The sequence below is a fragment of the Trachurus japonicus genome, chromosome 16 (assembly GCF_045865225.1).
Source record: "Trachurus japonicus isolate A0001 chromosome 16, Traja_1.0".
In the NCBI taxonomy this organism is placed as follows: Eukaryota; Metazoa; Chordata; class Actinopteri; order Carangiformes; family Carangidae; genus Trachurus; species Trachurus japonicus.
The window spans coordinates 2,730,913-2,752,692 of NC_140922.1; positions in this window are offsets into that span (position 1 = coordinate 2,730,913).

Genomic DNA, 21,780 nt, shown 5'->3' on the forward strand with positions numbered 1-21,780 from the left:
GGGGAGAGAGATCAAATTCTCCCAGCTGTTTTACATCGGCCATGTGTTCTCCGTGACAGATTACATCCTTTAGAGATTTATGACTATATTGATTTATATTCACGGTTTCGTTTCCCACGAGCAGAGATTCAGTGGATCACTGATCTACTCGCCGTGGAACTGGAGCATCAGACGGAGAGAAACGGGGCACTCAGTCCCTCACTTCTCAAGTTTGTCTGGCACTTCGCTACTTCGCCACTGGGTCTTTTCAAAACTTGGTTGGGGACTCGATACGTGTACACAAATCTACCGTGTGTAGAACTATTAGAGCTGTCGCGGTAGTGCTGTGCCAGCGCTTCAATCAGTATGTGAAATTCCCGACTGTGACTGAAGAACAAAATGCGACAGGCTGAAGTTCTATCAGATCGCTGCTTTTCCTGACATCCTTGGCTGCGTGGATGGGACCCACATCAGACTAAAGAGGCCACAGAGAAATGAAAATGACTTTGTGATGCTGACTTGAAGATCACCAACGCTGTCATCAAATGGCCAGGGGCAAAGCATGACAGCTTTATCCTCAGACAGTCCAGCAGCCTCTGGAGAGACTTCGAGGCAGGAAGATACCCCGGGAGGTTGCTAGGCGACTCGGGGTACCCCCTGAGGAAATGGCTGATGACACTCTATTTAAATCCTACAAGTGCCAGTGAGCAGCGCTACAGCTCACATCCGTACAAGAAATGTGGTGGAGCGATGCATTGGTGTCCTCAAAAATCGATGGGCCTGTTTGCAGAGAGGTTTGCATTTATATTGAATGAATTTAATTCGTTCATTATTTGTAATAGCCTAATGAAACATCTTATTATAGCTTAGCAACATTAACATTTGTGACCTTATCCAGCAAAATGAGTCGCAGTGACCCAAATTTCAAAATTAAGATTTTGGTATCAATGGAAAGAGGAGAAAATAAGCTTTAAAATGATACCGTAGTCAAAGTCATACATTGGATAGTTTTTAAGATATGGCGATTTTAATTATGGTCTTCCACTCACTGCTTTTGATTGAAAACCTGAGAAAATTGCGTTCAAACTATTTAGAACGTCTCTGGTTTAAAGCCTTCCGTGAATCTGGCATCTGTTCTGTACCATGTGATTACACGTACCTTGTAGAGGCACCATTCAATGACCCTCGGAAGGCAGAATGTAACTATTCCCTCCCAAGCCCCACAGTGACTTCTTAAAGCAGAAGTAAGTGATATATTTGTGTTAATATAAGTCTTAAATAGTTATATCTTCCGACAGCAATCACTTCTATAGAGTGTTTGGACCGAAACACGGGTCTGTCAGTCACTCTGCTCTGCTCTGAGCCCAGGAGAAAACTTTTCTCGTATCCTACAAGTTTTATCCAATGAGGAGAGAGAACGGCATGAAGGGCTGTGTGTGCAGCCAAGGGATGCGCCTGAATGTGGTGACGTAGGGACAAGACGTTATGGTGCGTTCAGGGCAGCCCGTAACTCGTGTTTTTCCGACCTGTGAAGTCGTACCAGTTCGATCTGGTACGAGTGCACGGGTTGGTAGTTACGAGTGGCCGTTATAGTGACTTTCACAGGTAAAACAGGTAAGAAAAACACGAGTGGGTTGCCTGGAACGCTACAAAGTCGTAAGTCGTGACTTGAAGCTGTAATTTACGGTTTCAAAAGCCTGCCTGGAACCCTAACCCCATAACTTCAGCAACATTTGAAACATTTTCAGGCGAGAAAGTACTAGCTACTTCGTATCCCCATGGTGTTGAAAAAATGACAAAATAACACCTATTTACAATTTTAGTCGGACGAAGTCGGACTTCTCTGGCGTTAGTAAAACCAGCCGTAGTGAGCACTGTACTTCCGGTTTCTGTGTCAAAATAAAGCACCCGTTGCAATTGACCATAAAGAAAGCCGTTACAATGACGTCAGTGCTCTTACTTTATAAACAGGAAGTGAACCTGTCCCCACTGTGGCTAGCTTGGTGTTACGCCCCCAGTACTTTGTTGGCCCAGAGGGGCATAACAAGGGACCCAACAATGACCCAAAATACAAAGACAAAGGCACTAACTTAACTAAAAGAGATTTAATACAAAAATATACAGATACAAACAAGTAGACAAACTAAAACAGAAAGCCATGATGGGAGGCAGGCAAGCCCAGCAGTCCCCAGCACTGCCCCCCCCCCTCTCTGGTGTCAGCTGCAGGGTTCTTAACTCAGTGGACCAGGTGAGCCTCGTTTCGCTGATGGGACCTGGGTGGAGCTGTGGGGGAACAAGGAGAAGGGAGGGAGAGACACACACACACACACACAAGGCTGAACCCCTATCAGCCGTAACACCCCCTCCCTTAAGACAATGAATAAACAGAATATCATACTGTCTATTCATTGACATTTCTAAACAAAAAGGACTACCGAACCTGGACTCAACTCAAAACAGGACAAATGAAAAAGGGTCAAAGTGGATCCAACAAGATCAAAATACAAAAAAGGCCAACCAACACACTGCCACTCGATGTAAAGAGTGAGCAGCCAAACAGTAACCACACAAGTGGGTGCCACTCCCACCAGATACAAAAATGGCTACCACCATGAGGGAAACTACGAAACGAAGGTAAACTTACTAAACACTGCAGGTGACCAAACACAAAATCGAGCACAGCCACCACCTAAAGGGTCACTCAAGTTGCTGTCTATCAACACACAAAGACCCGAACAAATTGAACTGCCACGACACAAAATGGCCACCAAGCAGTCTGCCATTAACCAACGGACACAGACCTTATAATTCACTAAGTCAACTCCATCACACAAAGATCCACTGATCTATGGAGAGACGCACACGAGGCCCAAACGAAGCCACAACTAAGCAACCAGTAACATACACAAGTGACTCGACCGAAAGTGGACTGCAACAGCACAACACAATAGGTCACACAGTAGCCACTGCTACACAAAATGTTGCCAACTTACACCTAAGCTGCAACCGAACGACCCAACGAACGCACTGTGCAGGTACCACACAAAAAGTCACATCCCAAAAGTTACTGTTACTATTTTACACAGAATCCAGACGAAATTAAAAGTAGAAGTAGAGTCAACCCACAAGAGATTGTGATTACACTGCTGTGCAACTCTGCTAAAGAGTGACGTTGTGGAGAGGCACCCTGTAATGTGGTTAACTATCTAGTCTTCAGTGGCTTCCCGGGAGGCTTCTTTAAACGTTGAACTCTGCAAGTGAACAATGGACCAAGGCAAGGCCCACTGCCACACAGAAAAACGTACCCACACCCAGGTTTCACCACCAAAAATAAGAAAGGCAAAATAACAAAGTGGCAAGAGTCTCTCTCTGCCCGACGACTACCTTACAGGGAACTCTCAAGCAAACACAGACAGGCAATTAAATCACAAACCATCTTGAAAAGAAGACTTAGACTACTACCTCACACAACAGCTACAAACCTTCACTTCACCTCATGGTTGTTCAGCTCCCGGACGAGCCCCCAATTGTTACGCCCCCAGTACTTTGTTGGCCCAGAGGGGCATAACAAGGGACCCAACAATGACCCAAAATACAAAGACAAAGGCACTAACTTAACTAAAAGAGATTTAATACAAAAATATACAGATACAAACAAGTAGACAAACTAAAACAGAAAGCCATGATGGGAGGCAGGCAAGCCCAGCAGTCCCCAGCACTGCCCCCCCCCTCTCTGGTGTCAGCTGCAGGGTTCTTAACTCAGTGGACCAGGTGAGCCTCGTTTCGCTGATGGGACCTGGGTGGAGCTGTGGGGGAACAAGGAGAAGGGAGGGAGAGACACACACACACACACACAAGGCTGAACCCCTATCAGCCGTAACACTTGGAAACGCCGTTTGGACCGACCTCGTGCCGTTAACGGAATTTGCCCGTTCAAAATGCCTTACCGGAGAGTTTTGCCTGCTCTGAGACGAAGATCCGCCCGCCGTCTTACATCATACTTGCTCTGGACTGGGGATTGCTCCAAGATGTAAGTTTACTGTTTATTCCCATAAAGACAGCAAACATTATGAAAAAACAATACAGGCTAACATACCCCACTGTAACACAATAGGAGGGAAAAATGAGCATCATTTAGCAACAAAGTTGTTGTGAATCATCCGATTAAGTTTAATAATTCAAATAAATACATACATAAGTTAAAAATATTCCATTTTTAAACATTTCAGACCATTAATCATTTCAGATGGGCAATTGTCCTGAAAAAACATATTGATCTATATATATAAATAAAGTTTGATTGATTGATTGATCATTCATCTGTTATGTTACAGGTGGCTTCAAGAGGGCCATACTGCCGGGTTAATCCCCATGTCCCACTGGTGCGCCTCTATTTTAATGGAGGTGATACCAGGAAGGACTTTCGTTTGTCCCGAGAGTCCCTGGACAGCCTCATCCAGCTCCTGCCACACAAGGACCATGGCTGGGCAAAGTCCTTTGAGGTCCTGGTGTTTTTGTTTTGGTTGGCCTGTGGAACATCGTACCGGGTCGTTTCAGAGGCATTTGACGTCCCCCGCACCACATGCCATGACATGATTCACCGTGTCTGCAGAGTCATCCTTGGTGTGTTCAGGAGGCTGATCCACTTCCCAGACATGGAGGAGCTGGAGGAGATAGGTGCTGGGTTCCAGGAGCTGTCTGGCTGTCCAGCTCTGTCCAGAGTGGCGGGGAGCATTGATGGTTGCCATGTCCGCATTGTTCAACCTGGGCAATTTGCAGCGGACTACTTCAATAGGAAGCTCTTCCACTCGGTCCAGTTCCAGGCCATCTGTGACCACAAGGGGCGTTTCCTGGATGTGGTGGTGGGCTTCCCTGGCTGTGTCCACGACGCCAGGGTCCTCAGGAGCAGCCCCTTCTACGTGCACCAGCTGTACCCACCGCCTGGATGGTACCTGATCGGGGACTCAATCATCCAAGCCAAAACAAATCACTACTCCGCTCAGATAACCTCCAATGAAGTAAACACCAGATCACTGTTCACACTGCTCAACAGAACTCTCCAGCCACCTGACTCCTTACCTCCCCACCTGTATTCAACTGACACCTGTAACTCCCTAATGCAGTTTTTCAATGACAAAATCTCCATCATTCACCAACACTTAGATTCAGACTCACTTCCCTCTCTCCCACTTGCACTTCCTCTCCTCCCACCAGCACCTCTGCCACACTGTCAGCACTTCTCTAATTTCCAACTTCCCACTGACCTTCAAATCTATGACCTCATCCGTAAATCCAAACCCCTCTACCTGTCAGCTTGACCCCCTTCCCACCACCCTTGTCAAATCTTGTCTCCCCTCTGTGCTTCCCCTCATATCTGCCATCATTCACTCTTCACTCATCACTGGAACTGTTCCCTCACCCCTCAAAACTGCAGCTATCACCCCTATCCTGAAAAAACCTGGCTTAGACCCCAACAACTACAATAATCCCCGCCCCATCTCCAACCTACCTTTCATATCCAAAATCCTTGAAAAAGTAGTTGCCACCCAATTACACACCCACTTAACTCAAAACTCCCTCTATGACCCTTTTCAATCTGGTTTCCGCCCCCGCCACAGCACCGAAACTGCACTCATAAAAAATCACCAACGATCTTCTCACTGCAGCTGATTCCGGTTCACTTTTCATCCTCATCCTCCTCGGCCTAAGTGCAGCTTTTGACACCATTTCCCACCCCATCCTCCTTCATAGACTCTCCTCCATCGGCATCACTCACACCCCCCTTCACTGGTTCCACTCCTATCTCTCAGGCCGCACTCAGTTCATCCAGCTCAAATCCTTCAAGTCTGACCCCTCCCCAGTCACTACAGGTGTGCCCCAGGGCTCTGTCCTGGGGCCCCTTCTCTTCATCACTTATCTCCTCCCCCTTGGCACCATCTTCCGTAAATACAACATTCATTACCACTGCTACGCGGATGACACCCAGCTCTACCTTTCCAGTAAACCAAACTCCGCACTCCCACCCTCTTCCCTCATCACCTGCTTATCCGAAATCAAATCCTGGTTCACTTCCAACTTCCTCAAATTAAACAGTGAAAAAACAGAAATCCTTCTAGTTGGCACCAAATCTACACTATCCAAAATTGACCGTTTCCCCCTTCTTATCGACAGTTCCTCAGTTTCCCCCTCCCCTCAGGTTAAGAGTCTGGGTGTCATCCTTGACAGCACTCTATCATTCAAATCTCACATCAATAACACCACTCGGGCTGCCTACTTTCATCTACGTAATATCAATCGACTCCGTCCCTCCCTCACTCCCAACACCGCCTCCATCCTTGTCCACAGTCTCGTCACCTCCCGTCTTGATTATTGCAACTCTCTCCTTTTTGGTCTTCCTCACAAGTCTCTCCATCACCAAAACTCCTTCTTCCCACCATATCACCCCCATCCTACAGGAACTTTACTGGCTCCCGGTCGCACTACGAATTCAATTCAAAATCCTTCTGTATACTTTCAAAGCTATCCACAACCTCGCCCCTCCATACTTGTCTGACCTTCTCCACGTTGCCACTCCAGCACGCTCCCTCAGATCTTCCTCCTCTCTCCACCTCACTGTGCCCCCTGCTCTCCTCAGCACCATGGGGAGCAGAGCTTTCAGTCGCTCTGCTCCCCGACTCTGGAATTCTTTACCATCTCACATCCGTAACATTGACTCTCTCCCTCTTTTCAAAACAAAAATCAAAACCCACCTGTTTAACACTAGAACCGCCGACATTCCAACACCCCCTAGAACCACCGAGGGGGGTCGTTTTTACCCCCTCCTCCACTCCGTCATCAATCACAAGGATGTCCTTTTTTTTAAGCAGTAAAGTTGTTCATTTTCATCATTTCTTTTAAATAATAAGTAGTGCTTGATAAAAAAATACTTTTAAATTTTGAATCTATGGGTAGAGTTATTAATTTTACAGTTGCTTTAGCCTAGACTATTTCGTTATGAATCGAAAAAATACATCGTCAAAAATACATTTCGTTCATTTTTTTTTTCTCTCCCTCTCTCTCTCTCACTCACTCACACACAGACGCGCACACAGGCACAGACACACACAAACACACACACAAACAAACTTACGTGTATGGTTTGACTGAGGCGCTTTCCGTGGTTCTGCAGTTTCAGTAGCAACACGCGCTGCACACACGTCGTCTCTACATTCGGGCCGATACGGAACACTACGGGACACTGTCCACACTGCCTGTCCACAGGCTCTTCATGCACATTGTTGAGATTTTGTTTTAGTGCATTTTAACACCGCATTTAATCCTTTTCTCTTCAGGCAGGGGAGCATACGTCAGTCCGACGGCCCCAAAATCCGACGGCCCACCTCTCCGACTACCCATTAATCCGACTTTTATAGGCCCATTGGTCCGACTGCCCATTGCTCCGACCAAAATAATCTCTGTATTCCGACCAGGGCTAAATTCGACCATCCAGAATTCCGACACCGGCGTTACTGTTTGTGTCATTTATTGGAGCAGTGGTAAATGTTTTTGCTGCTCTGCTCTCCCATGTCACTCTTTTACCCCTTGGTTGAAGTGCATGCCACACACACACACACACACACACACACACACACACACACACACACACACACACGGGGGGCGGCACCAGATGCGCATTTCTCCGTGCTGCGCCTCGGCCCCTCAGCTGTGTGTCTGTGGGTATGTGTATCATGTGAATGTGTGTATTAATTTCTGGCGCGCTCTGTTAAGATGAAAAACACAAATCGCCCAGAGCGCGAGCCTGGCACAGAGGTGCGCGCTCTGGCGCATCTGGCGACAATCGGTTAACGGGGCCGAAAGGAAGCTGGCTCGCTCCGCGGCTATTTTACGTCTGAGGCTTATGTTAAACTCATGTTTTTATTGATACTGTAGCGTCCAACCCGACGTTACTGTCTACAACAACATAACCCTAACTTATGACTGCTCTCCCTTCCCTCCTCTGCTCCTCCTCCCTCACTCACCTACACACAGACGCAGCTGTCTTCCTCACTCTGGCCCCTCAGTTTCTCATCCAACCACCCTACCTGCCCGTACCCTACACATTCACAGTCAGTCAGAAATCACACAACTTAATCATAACAAGAACATTACTGTGGAGTTGCTACAATATTTTCAGTTGTGCAGTATAGGCTATTATTGATTAAAAATGAGCCATAAGTCCCATTACGTGGCATATGATATGTTTGTAGAGCCCGTTGACATGACACACACGTGTCTCGTGTGCAGACGCAACTGATAAATATTTATGCTATAGACCATGGACAGCTCCCGGATCTCAGCGCATCATTTGCGCACAACGTGCACCAGTGTTACTGTAATAACACAGATGTGGGCAAGTCTGATATCAGCCAGGTAGCCTACTGAAGAAACATAAATATGGACTCGAGGCATCTTGTTTTACTGATCATTTAGTGCCCAAATGACTGCATCAATAAATGAGGAAATTATATTCACAGATCCTATTTAAAAAGAAGAAAAAACATGGTCCTAGTGGATATGACAATTAACCACTCAGATAACTCCTTTCTTTCTATTTTTTCCTTCTATCAACGTTCATGGGCCATGAAGATCAGGGCTTAGTCAGTTCGGGGGTCACAGCATCTGCGCTGTGTGTAGCCTACGGTACGACCAATCGCGCGCTGTCCGCTGTCTCAGTGCTGAAATATGAATCAATGACAGTGTGTCACTGCCCGAGAGAGAGAGAGTCTCTGCCCGCCCCTCCGCCTGCACTATAGGTGCAGCCCAGCCCATATTACAATCTTATTGTTTGTTTTAATCAATCCTCTAGCACCGTGTGACAGAAATACTCATTGTTGCAGAGGCACAGTGACAGTGGCGCTGACTGTATCGCACTGTGCACATACATATACACATAAAAGGAACAAGAGCAGGACCCACGCGCCTAGACTAGGCTACACTGTGGCGCCGTCAAAATACAGGAGATTAAGTTGATATCAAAGTCCTGCTTCTGGGCCCGATTTGTCGGTCTAATACACTGTCGTAATTACTGGGAGTCGTAACACCGGGCATACTTAAGTCGGGGAAATGGGAGGTCGCATTAATGGACGTAAAAATATAGAAATGTATGGTCGGAGAAATGAGAAGTCGAAGTGTTGGGTCGTCGGAGAAATAGAGAGTCGGACTAATGGACTCAAAAATTAAGAAATGTATGGTCGGAGAAATGGGAAGTCGGACAAATGGGAAGTCGGACAAATGGGAAGTCGGACAGACGCCATGCGCCCCTTCAGGCATGGTCAGCAGGATAGGTAGGCTACTTGTCAAACGGCGTGTAATAGCCGTTGCTAAGCAACCGGACAGCGGCGTGAATATTGATCACGGCACTAAACAGCTGTTTTCTATTAGGGGTAAAAATTACCCCTCGGCGGTTCTAGGTATAAATGGTCATATATTTTTTAATTTTTATCCCACAGACTTCAAAATTCACTAGATGATTAATGAACCCATTTTAGGAAAAGTCATGAACTGAGAGAAGTGGAGGTTTTGTTTTAACAGAGTTACACATATTTAAAAACACCAGGGGGATAAAAATGACCCCTTGGCAGTTCTAGTGTTAAAATTGCTTATCCACCCCACCACCCCTCACCCTAACTTTTTCCCTTTTATTCTGCACAGTTTTCTTTTTTCTTTTTTTCTTTCTTTCTTTCTTACCGATGTTTTTAATGTTGGTTATTCTGTGCTTTTTAATGTTGTTTATTCTGTGCTCTTGTGTTTCGGTGTGATGATTTATGCTTTGGTATTGTTTATTGATGATTTATTCTGTGTTTTGGTGTTTGATGATTTTAACTGCTGTAAAGTGTCCTTGAGTGTCGTGAAAGGCGCTTTCTAAATAAATGTATTATTATTCAGATGCTGTTTACAGCTCGTCTCTATCATAAACGGTTCAGAAGATATTTAATGTTTAGTAAAACATCTGCAAGCGTTAGCATGCTACGTTCGGTTTAGCATCGATGCTACGCTTGGTTTAGCATCGCTGCTACCGCTCAGCTGGTCCCGTACTACGTGATTACACGTGGCTACCCTTGTTGTCATAAATGCACCATTCAAGGAGCAGAGAATCTCACGATTCAGATGCAGTTTACAGCTCGTCCCTATCAGGTTCAGAAGTTATTTAGCCTAATGTCCCAGATAGCAGCTGACTCCAAACCGGCAGATCCGCGTAACAGTCACCTCCGTTTTACTGCTGTGATCAGACACCGGCCCGGGTTCAGGTTTCCGGGAGCGGGAACTACGGTGGGAGCAGTTTGTCAGCGGAATCCAGCCGCATGCGGAACGGAACTGGAGGAACGAGCGCGCAATTTTTTCTCTCTCTTTTTTTCCTAACTGAAGGAGGGAGACGGCCGGACAGGGACACTCGACGATTTCTTCTCAAAAGTAAGTCACACAATGTGAGGGGATCTGTTTCACATGTAGATTTATTTTGAGATTATATCGTGCTAAAGCTCTTAAAATGTTTTAACCTATGTTTTTATGTTTTTTTTCTTCCTGTAACTGTATCGGTAATGTTAATGACAACTCTCACGTGTTAGCAAGGCTAACTTTATTTAGGTTGACTGCAGGAAAAGTGAAATTATGGATTTTTAACGCCATCTACAAATTCTTTCTGTTACCAACTTTATCTGTGGCAATATTAATTTAGAGCAGAACAGTTTTAAGTGATGTGGGAATTACAGCGACGGATTACGGTGTGTTTATCTCTGGCTGAAAAGCAGTTAACTTAACATTAGCTGGGGGAGGTTTAACTGTTAATCAGGAAAAAACCCTGCTTCTGGGTTGTTGTTTTTTTTTTCATTTATTGGTTAGGGTTACTGTCTTAAAGGGACAACGAGGAGTTTGTATTTGGTTATAAAAACGTCTCATATTAATGTGGATGAATCTACGTTACCCACTTAATGGCTCCATTTTCGATGTATATATCGTTTTGTCTCTATCGTTATTTTGTCATTATTAGTGGTGGAAACACTGGGCGAGCCGACCAGCGTTTCCTATTTTCGGTTTCACGTACGCTGCCTGGCGGGTCATGATAATAACGCCGCAGAATCGCCGTTTATGGTCGGAACTACAACGGTATCTGATCGTCTTCGAACCTCTGACTTTCATTCTTGATGAATGAAAACATTCTTGACAAGACGTCCGTCTTGCGCCGGTCCAAGAATTTCACCGTGCGCACGGAGGCTCATGGTAATATGTGGTATGAAAACACTTTGCTTTCCAAAACTCCTCGTTGTCCCTTGAAGTGATATTTTTTTCAACAAATATCTGTATTCAGTCAGCACTGCAATGTTTTTTGTCACAATTAAACATTTTTTCAGAGATGATGAAAGGAAACAAACCTCTCTTAACAAACTCTGGCGTCAGACGGAGGGCTCGCGTTGCTCTAGAAAAACGCCTGCGCGACATTGCAGAGGCCTGTCTGATACAAGAAACAAACCAACCAGACCTGCAACCCTCCACCAGTGACAAAGAAAGCAGCAATAACACAAGACTGTCTCAGATAGATTGCAATTCAGATGTCCCTTGTCACGCTTCCAATATTGTCTGTGCAGAGGGACAAAACGTTTCTGAGTCTGACTCTGAATCAGAGTTTGTTTGAAAGCTTAGCCAACTGGGCTGTACAGTTCAGTGTTTCTTTAGTAGCCCTCACAGCCCTCCTTAGTTTATTGAGAGTGTACCACCCAGAACTGCCCAAGGATGCACGAACCATCCTTCAAACAAATACAGAATATAAAGTTCAACAAAAATGTGGTGGTTTGTATCACTATAGAGGTATCCTCGCAGCACTGAGCAACACCCTGACCCAGTTAGTTGAAAACATTGCAGACAGATTTACTTTTAGATTACAAATAAATATTGACGGTTTGCCACTGTTTAAGAGCTCAAATTTGCAATTATGGCCCATTTTAGGACTTTTGTCAAATGTTCCAATGAATAGAAGGAACCTGTTGTCATCTGACTTTTTTGTGGTAAAAAAAAACCAGATGCCCCTGACGTTTATTTGAAAGATTTTAGTCATGAGTTGAAGCAGCTGCAAGAAGGATTTTTTTTTAGAGGAAAACAGTTTTTCATTGAACTGCATTCGGTTATTTGTGACACCCCAGCTCGGGCTTTTGTAAAAAAAAAAAAAAATACAAAAGCTCACAATGCTTATCATGGATGTGACAAGTGTTGCCAGCCAGGTGTTTACATTAACAACAGAATGATATACCCAATTAATGACCTAGAGTTACGGAGTGACTCATCATTTTCTGAAAGAACTGATGAGTCTCATCACCACGAGGGAGCACATGGGTTTTTTGGTTTGGATGTGGGCATAGTATCCAGATTACCGTTAGATTACATGCACCTCGCATGTTTAGGTGTCACACGGAGATTGTTAAATGTGTGGCTGAGGGGCCCATTGAAATTCCGTTTGTCCTCCAACCTTGTGGACAGGATTTCTGAAAATTTGGTTCAGATGCGTGTACACGTCCCTGCTGAGTTTGCAAGGAAGCCGAGGTCTCTGAGAGAGCTAGACGGCTGGAAAGCGACTGAACTAAGACAGTTTCTGTTGTACATTGGTTCCGTTGCTCTGTTACCGTATTTGGAGAGTGATTTATGTAACAACTTCATGTTATTTTATGCAGGTATGTGTATCCTTGTCAGTCCTCAGTTGTGTTCTTTGTACAGTAATTATGCAAACACACTGCTCACAACATTTGTTCATCATCTTGGGGAGCTTTATGGCAAAGAAGCCTTAGTGTATAATGTGCATGCCTTAGTCCATCTATCAGCAGATGCACAGCTTTATGGTTGTTTGGACTCCATCTCAGCTTTTCCATTCGAAAATTATTTCCATAAACTGAAGAGGTTAGTAAGAAAGCCGGAATTTCCCCTTGCCCAAATAATCAGAAGACTGTCAGAAATTGAAAAGGTCAGTACAGTTGAGTTGCCCTGTAAGGATTTAAGAAAGCAACACTATGTTGGACCTGTCCCCGATGGCCTTCAAGCCATAGCACAGTACAGGGAGCTTAAGACTGAACAGTGGTTCATGAAGGTTTCAACAGGTGACAATGTGTTTTCTATAGATGGAGAGATTTGTGTTGTTTATAACATTATTAAGTCTGTGGAGGGAACACATGTTGTCTGAAAAGCTTTTACACAACAGGAACGTTTTTTTGACTACCCAGTGACCTCAGATCTTCTAAGGGTAGCCTATTTGTGGTGTCACAACCAGCAGGGCCATTTAAGGTGGCCAAACCATCACTTATCACTCACAAGTGTGTGCTCCTGCAAATTTGTTGCCATGCCCCTCTTACATAACTAATTTGTGTTATTTGACTTTTTTTTTTTTTTGCTTTTGACTGACTTGACTGACTGAACACGGACGGAATAGAAGAATTGAAGCAGAGCAACTGACCAAACAAAGGTGTCTGAATACTTAAATACATGAAATGACCATTTAAGGAAAATGTTGCTATTTCTTTTAATTAACAATAAACATTTTCATTTTCAGATGTTTTTAATAGTAGACTTCCAATGTAGCAAAACTGCTAATATCATACCGGAAAAATGGTTCGCTGATGGTGTCACCTGGTGGCCCGACTACAAGAGTGATGAAAAAAAAAAAAACAGAGCCGTTGAGAAACTAGAGGAGCCAGGAGTTAACTGGAGATTATATGATGTGCGTGTCCTCTCCAGAGCTGGTAAGGATCCATTTTGGAGATACAACTCAATTTCTTTCATGTGAAGTGGACTGATTTATCATTTTTTTTGTGAATTCTGATCAGGTGATTATCTGAGGGCGAGGGAGAAGTTAAAGAGCATATTGCAGGTTCTACTTGTTTACAAAATAAATATGTAATCTTGTGTGAAAAATACCACGTGAAAAGTTGAGTGAGGATTTAAAATGTTTTCCAAGACACAAAGGCACAAATTTAACCGAAAAAGTGAAGGTTTTGAGCACAGTGCCTAAAAACTGTCTTTTTTTCAACATCGCGTCATATTACATCACGTGAGGGAGTCCTATGCTAGCCGCTGCCATAGATTAGTGTGGGAGCAAATGGCTGTCTGTCAGAGTGGTCGTGTTATCGTGAGTCAGTGTGTTTACAGCAGGTTTGGATTGCGTTGATTTGTCATGGACATGGTAAATTATTGAGTTTGTGGTGGTTTCGCAAGCTCCAGCCTGTCATGACACCGAGTCCACCGGTTTCCTAACAGAAAAAACTGGTGACCGCCTGCCTGCGTGTTGTACAGCTGAAGAGACGGGGCTTCACCTCTGCGTCAGCTACGGAAAACGCGAGTCTGTTTTGCTCACTTTACCTGAGGATTATCACTCCAGCGATCTGCCCCCCCATGCGGTGCCTTCGGTGCCGACAGCCTCGTCCGGACCGCTGTCTGTCAGCAGCAGCAGCTGGTGCTGCCGCCCCCGGCAGAGACACACGGATCAGCAGAGACTCAGCTGGACATAAACGTCAACAGCCACTCGTAAGTCTAGCTTTATTTGCTAACTACCCGTTTACTGAACGTAGTGATTTAATTCATGAGAAGCAACGTGACATGTAGGTTGTTGTAGAGCAGCGCAGCTAACGTTAGCTTGCTAATAAGCGAGCAGTGCTAACTGATGCTAGCTAGCGTTAGCAACGTTTTTTGCTCAATATAAAATTGCCTTGCCTTGCCTTGCCTTGCCTTGCCTTGCCTCAATCTATCTTATGAAAAGGCACTCGGTTTGCCAATATAATAAGTGTCAAGTTTAGTTACAGCCCAGTGACCCTGTTTGCATAGTTAAAAAATCCCTAATGCGTTTTAATGTGCTATATTTTGAAGGATTTGGGAGGTGCAGCAACAGGCTTTCCCTGGCTCCTCAGTGCCCCACTGCAGCTCACAGTGCAGCCTCAGACCTTCTCATCGTGAAGCAGGTAGTATAACATCACACATATAGAGAATTAATTATATATGCTACGTATGTATACTGTTGCATACAGGCGGTACTACTCCAACACTATCTAATAATATTAATACATTTTATTTATCTGACCTCCAGTTTTAATACATTCTGTGACAGAGCTGTTGTATGGGATTGCAGGTTGGACAGGGTATAGTAAACCAACCATTTACCTATTATCCTAGCTTTCCAGGCACAGCCCAATATGTGTCTTGGTGCAAATTAATAGGTAATTTTCTTTTTTCAGGGCTGCTGACAGTGTGCCAAACCTAGCTGATCTCTGTTTACTAACTGGCCGGCCTGTTGTGGGGAAACTGAAGGAAACATTGAGACGCAGGAGAGAAATTGTGCAAAAATAAAGCAGGTAAGAGTCTTATTGTGATTTCTGATGGAAAAGTATCATAACTTGTATTTTAGTTTGTATGTCTTGTGTTATTAATGTACTGTAATTTTCTGCCTTTCACATATGTCTCTCAGGTCTGTCAGCGTTTTTGGCTCCTCATGGGTTCTCTGAGAGTGGAATACTCCAGGTCATCACAGACTCTACGAGAGTGCAACACTGTCCTGTCCTCCTCTGCTGCTGCTCCCCTTTCCACATCCATCCAGAAGATCAACAAGGAGGAAGTTGTTGGCATCTTCACTGCACAGCATTCATGATTTAATACAGGACGTTGATACCTGCACAGAGGCTTTTCATATTCATAACACTCTATATATTTTTTAATGGGTCAGATGGTATATTTTTCTTTTTGATTATTAATAACATTTGGCACATCTGCATAATAGTTGCAGTGTTTGGTAAGTTAACACTTAACATGTGTTGTACAGGATGTGCTTAATTGTGTTAACTTTAATTCAAGAACATAATTTATGAAGGACATGTTTGTTAGCAGTCTTAGGCTTCTGCTGCTGCTGCATGCAGGTTTAACCGTCAAATGCAGATCTGACTGTTGGTACCCTTGTGTTAAAGAAAGAAAACCCTATATGGGCTCGGCCCAGTGGACAATCTGTCTGCTGTATGCAGTGTAATGGTATTCCTTTATTTTTATTTTTCTCTTGCACTAATAGTATTTTAAAGATATTTATGCTGTTGCAAAATGTTGTTGTGTTACACTTGTGTACTAAATGTCAATAAAAGTCTTAAGTGACCTAAATGTGTATGTGTGTGTGTGTGTGTGTGTGTGTGTGTGTGTGTGTGTGTGTGTGTGTGTGTGTGTGTGTGTGTGTGTGTGTGTGTGTGTGTGTGTGTGTGTGTACATGTGCAACTGAAAGTTATTCCTAATATTTTGTTCACTCTGTAATCATAGGCCAGGTGAAAAATATTAGGGACACTAGTCAATAATATTTTGCACCTGGCCTATGATTACAGAGTGAACAAAATATTAGGAATAACTTTAAATATACTGCACCTTTACAACACTATCACGATATCAGTAATAAACATTCAGTAGAAAGTCATAAAATAGAACTCAGAGTAATAAACTATGTCTGCCTCAAACATACTCCTGTCTGCTGGTCTGGAGAGGTCCATGCTCCTGTCTGCAGTGCATGTAAGTAATAGGTGTATTTAGGACAGTGTTTATCTCGCCCTTCTCTCTCTCTCACGGACGGTGACGGTAAAGTGCTCCCGTAGTGTGCACGGATATTAACGAGTATGAGACATGACGTAAACAAGCTCTTTAGTTTCTGTCATTGGTAAGTAGTACTCCGACCTGTATCAGATAATAAATACTAGTTTTTTAAACTATCATTTATGATACATGATAGTACTAATCCTCTGTACAATGTTGTGATGTGAGCGCAGTATTTATATCCGTAGCTAATGCGTATTGCTAAGCCACCGGTCTCTGACCAACTCTCCACTGACTGTCCTGACACCACAGCTCAATTTCTCTCTCCTCTGGCCATTAATTCTCCCCAGGTCTCTCTCTGCTCTCTAATGTGCACAATGGACTCGTAGTTATACGGTTGTGGTCCGTCATATTTGTAATTATACACATTTAAATTTCCCTCGGGGTCAGAACCAGCACCAGAATCCTGTTTTTCTATTGTTCAAATCGACCGGTCTCCCTCCGCCTACGTCACTTCCGGTCAAGCGTTTTTCGATGCGGAAGTACGTTTTTCTCACAAAAACGGCTCCAAAAGCCTAAATAGTGTATTTATAAATATAATTTTGCTAAAAACTTGTTCCTACATTATTTTTCGAAGCATTGGTTTAAAGGGGGGTCTAACCTGCAATATGCTCTTTAAAGCAGAAGTAAGCGATATTTTTGTGTTAATATAAGTCTTAAATAGTTATATCTTCCAACAGCAATCACTTACATAGAGTGTTTGGACCGAAACACGGGTCTGTCAGTCACTCTGCTCTGCTCTGAGCTGAGGAGAAAACTTTCCTTGTATCCTACAAGTTTTATCCAATGAGGAGAGAGAACGGCATAAAGGGGCAGTCCTCTCTGTGTGTGCAGCCAAGGGATGCGCGTGAATGTGGTGACGTAGGGACGAGGGCGGGGACTGCTAACTCCATCGGCTGACAAGACGTTATGGTGCGTTCAAGGCAACTCGTGTTTTTCCGACCTGTGAAGTCGTACCAGTTCGATCTGGTACGAGTTCACGGGTCAGAAGTTACGAGTGGCCGTTATAGTGACTTTCACAGGTAAAACAGGTCGGAGAAATACGAGTGGGTTGCCTGGAACGCTACAAAGTCGTAAATCGTGACTTGAAGCTGTAATTTACGGTTTCAAAAGCCTGCCTGGAACGCAGCATTAGCCAAAACGACCGGATCGCTTACTTCTGCTTTAATTCTTTCATTCAAATTGATACGTATATCTTACACATACAAAATTATCTAATTTACATTTTCAAATAATACATATTAAATCAAACAATTACTTATTTTCTAACTCTCTAATTCTTTCTAATAATAATTTCCTAATTCTCGTTCAATGACAAAAAAGAAAGAAATGCAAATACTGTATAATAATAAATCATCAAAATCGAACGTAATCATTAGTGTGTCTGATGGTATCCTAAGGTGCAGGTGTAAGTGTGACAGTGTATCCCTGTGCTTTTAGATCTTCCAGTTTGAAAATTTCTAGATTCAATTTTACTTTTTCAAGTTAAATTTATTCTTGCCATCAATACCAAAGGAGTGGAGCACAGGGATGTGAAAGAAGTGCGGAAGAAGTGGAGTGATGTTCTTTGAGTTTGAAATATTTTTCCTTTCTTATAAGCTTCAAACCAGCAAGAAGATGAAGCTAACACCCCTGGAGAAGCTTTTTGCTGCAGATGATGTCCTGAAATTGAACATTATTAAAAGTGTTGCTGCTGCTGCTGCTACCCCAGCCATCAAAATCAGGGCAGAAAAAAAACTGGCAATGTATAAGGCCCTTCCTCCAGCTTTGAGCTCCGAAGACCCTTCTGCCTGGTGGTGGAGGAAGAGAGATGTGTATCCTTTGTTGTCAGACTTAAGCCTGGTTTCTGCTTCTGCGTTACGGAGGGAACGCGTTGCTTCCGGTCATAGTAAACAATGGCAACTGAAAAACAAACGCTTTTATTGCAAATGTTGAAGCGCAGGTGACGGAGAAGACGTTCGTGGTAGTGGTCTGTCTGACCAGTCAAGGCTGAACGGGTGAATTACCACACTGACCTTCTGAGCGGACCAATCACAGTCCTTGTGGTTCGCGTCGCAACGCGTCCAACCGACACGTAGTCAGGATTTTTTGGAGGTGCACGTCGGGCTACGGCGTAGGGTCCACGTCAACGGCGTAGCTACGCCGTCGCCGCGACGCAGAAGCATAAACCAGGCTTTAGCTCTGTCATACTTGTGTGTTCAGGCCTCTTCTACTCCTAGCGAAAGGGTTTTCTTAACTGCTGGAGATACAATAAGCACTGAGAGATCCCGTATCCTTCCAGAGAAGGCAGACATGCTAGTTTTCCTCTTCAAAAACTGCTGACTTCGTATTGTGTAGCACTATGACCAGACCTCTCTTTTTGTAAATTTTGTTTTTATGTTTTTGTTATTGAATATTTCAATCCACAAGCAATGGACTGCTGTAATTGTTTAAGTTAAAACTAAAGGATGTCCTCCTGACTGTTATTTTTCTGAACACATTGAACTCAGTTGCCTGTTTGTAATGTTAGGTGATACTGATAGGATTCTTACTTTGTAGATGCCATTACCAGAAATGCTGTTTGGACAGCATGATGGGACAGTTTGCTTGTCAGAGTGATGTTTATGTGTGTATATCACACAGCAGCAGATTTCAAGTAAAATAATGAAGCAGCAAGTGTTAACATCTATAGAACTGTATGGACATTGACTTATTGTTTAGAGGCAACAGTGTTGGTTTGTCCAATTTTCAAATAAACATTTTTATGCTTGATATATTCTATTTATTTACTTTCTAATTAATATTGGTATCGGAATCGGTAATCAAAAAGAATCAGAATCGAAATGAGGAATCGGAATCAATGAAAATGCAAAAGTGAACTGCCAGCTGATGTGTGTTACGTTCTCTGTCAGTTATGTGGATCGCCAGTTGACAATAAACTAGTAAGCAAGTTCCTTCCTGTTGGAAGGACTGACTGCACAAGCACGCACGCACACACACATCCACCTGCTGCTGTGCTGTATCTCTCTCCTCTGCTCTCTGGACTGAACTGCCTGGCTGTACTTTGAGTTTAGTTCTCAACGGACCGGCCCGGCCCAACCAGCCCGACCGGACGGGTCAGTTCGAGCCGCATTTGGGCCGAAAACATAACTCGATTTCTCTCTTGAGCGTGAGATTGAGGCTGAATGCGTGACTGTCACGGCCAATGCGTGAGAGTTGGCAACCCTGGTTATGTTTGCTTTGCTGCTCCCTAAATAGCTAACTTAGCTAATGTTTTAAAATGCCAGTAACAACTGGCTTAGTTTATTACAGGGGCTCTCAACTGTCTGAGGTCATTCCCCTCCAGAAAAAAAAAAGTGATTTTAACACATAACATATAAGTGAACTGTTTCAGATTTTTAAAAAGCACATTGAGTAGGCCTGGAAATGGTGTAGGAAGGTGAGGAAATCTTCCTTTGCATCCATCCTGATCCATTTGCAGTCCCAATACATCCAGGCGGTCCATCTCTGATGAAGTGAGGATAAAAGTTCTTTCTTGGAAAAATATTCATTGACAGTCCTAGTACCATCATGGTCACCAGAGAACCACACTCCCCAGAGGTGACTGCTCCAACTTGTCTGGCGCTGCGTTTTCTGGACTATAGTAATGCCAGTTTCATCTGCATTCCAAATATCCTTAGCCCTGAAGCCATGCTTTTCCACCACCTCTTCAAGGAGGGTGAAGAACTTTCCCACATTTGTCTTGTTGAAATTAGTGGCTCTGGCAAGGCTTGTAGCCTGGGGTGTGCGGATGGAGAGTGCCTCTTCATAAAGGCAGTAAACCAGTCTGGCCCTGCCATCCCATTCTCTCTCCATTTTGCTGGGCACTTCAGGTCATATTCCTGGACCAGTTGGTAGGCAAACTTGCGTTATCTGTGGGGGTGGTAGTATGTAAAGTATGGTTCTTGGTTTATGAGGTTTAGGCTACATTTATGTTAATTATATTAAGTCAGTGTTATATGAATTTTATTCATCTTCATCATCATCAACCTTTATTTAACCAATTTCTTATTTAAGCAATGGCCGGAGTTTTGCTCCGCGTCCACACGAGTTGTGTAATAAAAACACTCCGTGCACACGCAACCGTGGAATCCGCTACCAAGTGACGCAATGCACGTGTGGAAGGCTGTTTTAACCAATCAAAATACAGTGGAAACCGCTTGGATCAAAAGGCTTGGGACGGAATCATTTCTATACAAATGCTGTTTAAATAATTCGTTATCAAGAAATCCACTTAGTGTTTATGTTTGGTCATTTTATGGATGAAAACATGCGCAAAGACAATTTCAAAACTACGTGCAGCCTTAGCTATTTATTATTTATTTTCGGCGGTGTCCCTTTGACGTGCACTGCTGCAGCAGCCTGCACATGTTGCTGAGCTGTGTCTTGACTCTTGTGCTGTGTGTTGTTGTGTGCTGTGTTGTTGTGCTGTGTGCATCACCTGGCTGCTGAGCCACATGACTGTCTGTCGGTGCAGCGCAACTCTGGCTGTTGTGTTGTGTGTCAAAACATATCCACTTTATATCGACCGCGGATGTCACGAATAAATGTTCGGCTTTTGGCTCGTTCCTCATCTCCGCATAGGCTCTTTTTATCACTGCATGACAGCAGCGCGACGCCCCCCCCCCCCCGGTCTGACAGTGACATAGGCTATTGCCTGTTCATTCATGAAAATCATCCCAAAAAGCTCTCAATCAAACAAGGTGGGGAATAAGAAACTGCGGCGCTACTGTAGTAGTTCTGTCATTTTAAAACAGCTGATCTGTAGCGTCACTTGTTACTGTAAATGATGCTGTGTGGAAAACCAGCTGTGGTTTGTGATTGAGGGTGAGTTTGGAGCTGACAAGAGGATCGCCCTGACGACCGTTTCCTTATATTTTTCTCATCGAAAAACTACAAATAGCATTTAGATGATGTAAAAAAAGAAAAAAAAAAGTGAAATAATAAAAATCCACTTTGTCACCTCCATTTTTGCGAGCTCACGTCAACTTCTGCAAACCGCTGCAAACAACCTCTGCAGCTGGCAGTGTTTACATCAGCACGTGTGCAGCTATGACGTAAACGAGAACAACAATCACGGTTGCAGTGTCCACACGCACCCGGTGAAACCAACCCCGGCCGAAAACCCCACCCTGGACTCCGGTTTCAAAAAACCAC